At 44.7% G+C, this 6,796-nt stretch overlaps 1 protein-coding gene across 2 annotated transcripts in view; it reads left to right on the forward strand.

Annotated features, from left to right (window-relative positions):
- Dcdc2 (doublecortin domain containing 2) overlaps positions 1–6,796 on the forward strand; it is a 156,237-nt gene that overhangs the window by 50,253 nt on the left and 99,188 nt on the right. The window lies entirely within an intron of this gene.

Raw genomic sequence — 6,796 nt, forward strand, 5'->3', positions numbered from 1 at the left:
ACTGCAGCTCACCCCTAACCTCCAGTCTGCATGTAGCTCACCCCTAACCTCCAGTCTGCATGCAGCTCACCCCTAACCTCCAGTCTGCACTGCAGATCACCTCCTAACCTCCAGTCTGCACTGCAGCTTACACCCCATCCATAGCTCCCTTGGATGAAGTTCACTTTGTTTCGGAGAGCTACTGTAGCAGTTTTTTATTTTTTGCCTGAGAATTCTCTGATCTCTCTCAGTGGCCTCAGCAGGAGTGATCAGAGCTGATCTAGCATTCTTACTGCACTCAGATTAGCTGGGCAGCAGTCATGTTCTGGTGTGTTGTAAGTGCTTGGTGATTGTCTTCTAATAGACAAGTATGTATCTTTTCCTGCTATCTCATTTCATGATATACTTAACAAGAAAGAAAAATGATTTTATATTGTATTGTTGAACTCTCGTTCATGGAGAGTGTGCTGCTCATGACAAAGCGCTTGCCCCCAGCATTCTTCACATGCTAAGGGAAAGACAGAAAATCACCTGGAGGGTTATGGGCAGCCTGAAACTGGGTACCTAGCAATAACCACCAAGAACATAGAATTTGAGCACTGCCTTTGAGTACCAGTGCAGATTCTAGTGGATGTAGCTGAGGAAAGGGGTTTTAGGAGGAGGGTGGTGTGAGGGAAGGATTAGGTAGTGTCTAGATTAGGTAGACAGCAAGGGAATCAGACTGGTTATTATTCATGGAGAGACTGGATTTGCTTAGTGATTGGGTAGATACTGTAGTTGGAAAATGCCATCACGGTAGCCAGTGTTCAGTGTTCACCCAAGACCCCACTGTGCCAAATTCTTTCCAGGACCTAGTGAAAAGCAAAATAAGACCTATGGATTTAGATTTGGAAATTACATTTTCTCTTCCTTCTCCTCTTCCTTTTCCTCCTCCTTCCTCCCTTTCCCTTCTCCTGCCTTCTATGCTTAAAATGGAAAAGAAAACAAAGTGTGAAACACGAAGTGTAGCAGTGGTAGGTCAGAGACTTCCTCTGTGTAAGCGGCGGTGGAGGGAGACCGCGAGTTTATAGAGACTTCCTCTGTGTAAGGAGGAAGTCTCTGTGAGGGAGATCGTCAGTTTATAGAGACTTCCTCTGTGTAAGGAGGAAGTCTCTGTGAGGGAGACCGTGAGTTTATAGCTAGCTTCAGTAGAGATCCTTCGTGTGTGTAAGGTAATGTGCTACGAGGTCAATTTATATGACCATGAGCTCTAGCATGGGATTGTTCATCTTTAGCCTTGAGTAGAGGGAGGCCTGGAGAGCCTCTGAGAGGTAAAAAAGTTGTCCAAGTCAGATGAGGAACCTCAGGTCTTTTATGCAGAGAGAGATTTATGTGGTGTGATTTTATAGGTAAGCCATGGATAGTAACCTGAGTAGAACATGGTGACTCTAGGTAGACAGCAAGGGAATCAAACTGGTTATTATTCATGAAGAGACAGAGTTTGCTTAGTGATTGGGTAGATACTGTAGCTGGAAAAGATAGAAACCGAGATAACCACGGGGTTTTGAGCTTGGATGCCAGTAAAAATGGTAGTTCAATGACCAGGAAGAGGACAGGCAGAAGAAATAATTAACAATGGTTTCCTTTCAAATGTGCTGAATTGATTTGGCCAGCCGCGTAGTGACCTAATTTGAGGCAGAGACTGTGTGGTGCTGCCGGTACATAGGACAGCTTGGTTTGGCCCAGGTGTCAGTAGTAATGTAGCTTGAGGGGAGGATGAGTAGAACCTGGAGGGGACAGTTCATTGATAACCACAGGTGATCTAGGCGTCGGGAATCTAACCTCAGGGTGGAGAGGAAGAGGAGTGGACTTTGTAGTCAGTAGCTGAAAAGTATCTTCACCATTAGAAATGATAAGTGGAACCCATATACTCAAGGGCTTGGAAAATTTATTTATTAAGGTTTATTTTATTTTTAAGTATGTATATGTTCCTTTGTGGGACTGTGTGCGTGTGACTGCAGGTACCTGCCAAGGTCAGACAAGGAGGTCAGATGCCCTGAAGCTGAATATGTGGATGTTAGAAACCAAACTTATCTGCAAGAACAGTGAGCTTACCCAACTTCTGAGCCATCTCTCTAGGCTCAAGGCTTGTGTTTTGTTCTCTTATTTCCTGGAGGGCTTTGTGGCAGGATTTTTTTTTTCCGTACACACCTTGCAAGTCTCAGCTCTTCACTCTCATAGTACAATGGACAAGGAGCGGTTAAACAGAAACTCAGTGTAACTGAATAACTCGCCCAGGGTCACAGGGAAAATTGATGTCAAGACTAAAGTCACAACCAAGCTCTTCACATTCCCATCTATTGCACGTTGCAATTAATTTTGTGTTTACTAGTATGAAATCTGCAAAGCTAAGATTTCATTAACAATGTAAGAGTGTTCCTGCTCTATAGTACATGTTCCAGCACTCTTATGCGATTTCCTTGCTCGCTCATTCCTTAGGAAGATTCTGCATCTGTTGTGAATACTGGTTCTCAGAATGATGATTGGGTATCCATGTATCTGGGTGGGTCTGAGCCCAAGGTGCAGGGGAGGGCAGAGATAACTAAAAAGACATGCATCTCTTTGATGCTCGTGGTCTATTGCAGGAAACAACCGTTGACTCAACAATTCCATACGTCAGTGGATAACTACAGCCACCCACCCCTTCACCCCATCAGCTATCCATCCTTCAACTGTCAACCACACATCTTTCTGCTCTAGCCACCATCCGTCCACACAACCATCCACCTGTTCACTCCATCAACCACCCAACCATTCATCCCATCACCCTTCCACCCTCCACTCTGCCTGCCATTTGTAGTGCACCACGCCTGTCTGCGCTCTATGCGCTATCATACATGAACCTTATCTGGTTCATGAACCAGACAAGGGGCTGGAGATTAAAGCATACAAAGACACACAGACAGAGTCACAGGTCAACCTTGATGCCAGAATGCCCCAAGAATGCTCACCAATCCACTCTGCTAACCATCCACTTATCCACTCCATTAGTCATTTACCTACTCACTCTCTCAGCCACCTGCTTATCTATATACATCTATATATCCTCTCTATCAGCTATGCACTCATTGGCTCTGTCATCCATCCACTCTATCATTCATCCATCCTATCATCCATTCGTCTACTCTTTAAGTCACCCCTCCGCTATCCCACCACCTGCCAATCCATTCACTCTATCAACCTGTTGTATCGGCTACTCATCCTATCAGCCACCCACTCAACAATATTTGTTGGCCACTTACTAAGTGACAGGAACAACTATACACACATAGTGTTATGTGTATAAATACAGCGACCAGGATCTTACATGACATTCTTTCAAGCTATATGTGTGTGTCAGGGGAATTATGATTGGTTGGATAGATATTCAACCACAGATGCTTAAATAAGTTCATACAGCAGTAATTGCTCTAAGTGAACTAAAGTATGGCAGGGAACTGGTCCATTGAAAGCCTCTGAAGCTGAGATATCTGTGATGTGCAGGAGCCAGCCATGCAGAAAGGAGATGAGGGGGAAGAAGTTGAGGCAAAGGAACCAAAGTTATCTAGGTTGTTGGTAAAGAGTTTGATGGGTGAAAGGGAGGGAGAAGACTAGGGCAGGGTGTGCTGGATGAAGGAGGAGGAGGAGTAGGCAGGCCCAATCATGTAGACCAAGCAAGGCTTGTATTTGTATTTAGGCCATTATGGGATACCATTGAGGGACTTAAAGAAGAATGCTAGGATTTGATTTGTACTTTTAAAGATTAAAACACTAAAATTATGTGTACGTGTGTGTGTGTGTGTGTGTGTGTGTGTGTGTGTGTGTGTGAGTGAGCGCACATGATGCAGGTGCCTGTGGAGGCCAGAAGAGTACCAGGTACCCAGTAGCTGGAGTTACAGGTGGTCGTGAGATGCCTGACATGGATCCTAGGATGTCAACTTCAACTTTGGTCCTCTGCAAAAGCAGCAAGTGCTCTTAACCACTGAGCCATTTCTCCATCCCTTGATTTATAATTTTTTTGTTTTTTGTTTTTTTTTTGATTTTTCGAGACAGGGTTTCTCCGTAGCTTTTTGGTTCCTTTGGTTTATAATTTTTAAAGCTCATTATGGCAAACACATATTGGGGAAAGGAGAAAAGTCAGACGGTGTTGGAATCCAAGTATGGGCTGCAGGTAACTGGGCTCTGTGGCCACAGTATTGGTGGTATATCTATCTGTTATAACTCTGCTTGAGTGTGTTGCTGCTGGTCAGTTTACTTGCCCAGCAGTTATTTGTTGAGTGGCTTTTTCTTCCTGTGCTCAGTTGCAGTACTTGGGGGCCTGAGATTTCAAAATCCTGCCTGTGTACAGGTTACCATTCCAGCTCACAAGAGAAGACTATGTCTGGTACCTTTGATGTCAACCAGGGAAGAGCTTAAAGGATACTTTGTTCAAACAAGGGATCAGGAAGTAAGCAAAGGTTGTGTTGTGGTATGGTCACAATCATCTTGACAGAGAATAATCTAGAGCACAGTTCTCATTTAGCTCACTTAGGTCTGTGTGGACGCCTGGCAGTGAGCCATGGACAGCATCCTATGGCAGTAAACCCAGTCACAAGCCTGGTTTTTAAGAGCAGAACTAATTTACACCTTTTCTGTAATTAATAGCTTCCCGTGAGAATGCTGGGCTCGATAGATCATTAACAGTCTGGCCCCTGGGGAGGGGTATAAGTGAGGGGACTACGGAGGAGGGGCTGAGCTTCCTGCTTTAGGTACCACAGTTAACCTCACCCAGCACTGAACTTAAAGGGGACATAGACCTAGATTGTTAAGAATTTATGTCTCCCATGTAGCTTTCTAGTAATTGTTTTATGCATGAAGAAGAGTGGGAAAGAGAGGAGAATGTGGGATGGAAGGAGAGAAGGAGATGGGAGGGACAGAAAGAGAGAGGGAGGAACAGGACTTTAGGGTGTAACAACCAGAAGAATTCATTGTACAAAATGCTCTGCCAACCGACATGTGGGAGAAATGCAGAAGTCACTAAGTTGAGAGTAATTTTAGGTTATTATTCTATTCTTAAAACCAAAACGAAGAGAAGAGTGATTTTATAAAGAAAGCCCTGTGGTGCAGGTCTTCTGCATGCAATGGTGCAGCACACAGGATCAGCGTGCCCTCTAGTGGAAAAGAGATAAAAATGGCAGGCCTGCTGAAAGCGAATCCACTTATTCTTTTGTTAACATCTTGCTAATGCATATTATGGCCAGTAATATTTGGGGTCAAACATTAGGATTTCCATGGTTTTGACACAAGACTCAGTTTTTTTTTTACCATGCCTTCATGAGTATCACAAAGTTACTATGAGGCAAATTTTAAACACATTAAAATAAAGTTTTCCTATTCTCCAAATTGCATTCTGCTACACGGGAAACTGAGTCCAGGATAGGCAAACGGGCAGCTCATACCTGCAGGAGCTGCGTGTGAGAGAAATGCCAGAGGAGTGATGGTACGTTGTGGAAGCTCTGCTGCTCAGCAAGGCAAGCTCACAAAGTGACCTCAGACTTGATAGTTTATGGCCTACATTTTCTGGGTGCAAGTTTATGAGGCTTGGAAATAGGTTTATTATAGCAGCGAAGGAAGCTGGAGTTGGTTAGCTCTTCCTGGGAAGATCCCAGGGAACTGTAGAAGTGAAGTCCAGCTGACCCCACTGTTCTTAGCTGGAGGGGTTATTGAAGGTTGTGTTTGATTTGTGTATCTTTAGAACCAAGTTTGTTCTACTTATTTGATCTATCAGTGTGCATGTGAGGTACAGACAGGCCAGTGGCTGAAGTAGGTGTCTGTGAGGTGCAGACAGACAGACCAGTGGCTGGAGTGGAACCTGTGAGGTACAGACAGACAGACCAGTGGCTGGAGTGAGAGCCTGTGAGGTGCAGACAGACAGGCCAGTGGCTGCAGTGGAGCCTGTGAGGTACAGACAGGCCAGTGGCTGAAGTGACTCCTGGCACCAAGTTTTTGCAAGGCGTACTATAAATTGTGGCTGCTTCTTGATTACTGCCATATGGCCATAGTATACTGTTTCTGGGATGGCATTTTAGAGAGCCTCACTGTGCGTGTGTCTAGTATCTCTGACATTAGGAGACTTCGGCACAGACCATGGAGAAGACGACTCAGTAGGTAAAGTACTTGTCTGGGAAACACGGTGGCCTGAGTTTGCATCTCCAGCTCCCACATCAAAAACCAGGCATGGTGGCGTGCTCTTACAATCTCAGTATGAGGAGGTGGAGACAGGAGAGTCTCGGTTGCTGAGCTCTGGGCTTTTTGAGGTATTGTCTAAAAAGAACAAAAGGTGAATTGATGGAAGATACCTGATGTCAGCCTCTGGCTTCTACATATGCATTCAGGGGCTCGTATGTCTTCTGTACAAATACAGAAATAAAGGGAAGAAGGAGATGGAGACAGAGATGGGAAACAGGTAGGGGGAGAAAATAGGATAATAGGAACACCATACCTTGAGAAAGCAAATTCTTTTTGATAGACAATGCGCTGACAATACCTTTCTTTAAAACTGGAAAACATTGTGTTAATGCAAACAGCACATGGTAGCACCGCGTTATCAACTACCGTCACTGTATAGGGTTGGCACATAGTAGCACTGTGTTATAACTGCCGTCACTGTAGGATTGGCACATAGTAGCACTGTGTTATAACTGCCCTCACTGTAGGGTTGGCACATAGTAGCACTGCGGTATCAACTGCAGTCACCATTGGGTTGGCATATAGTAGCACTGCGGTATCAACTGCAGTCACCATTGGGTTGGCATATAGT

This window comes from Microtus ochrogaster, chromosome 16 (assembly GCF_000317375.1).
Source record: "Microtus ochrogaster isolate Prairie Vole_2 chromosome 16, MicOch1.0, whole genome shotgun sequence".
Classification (NCBI taxonomy): domain Eukaryota; kingdom Metazoa; phylum Chordata; class Mammalia; order Rodentia; family Cricetidae; genus Microtus; species Microtus ochrogaster.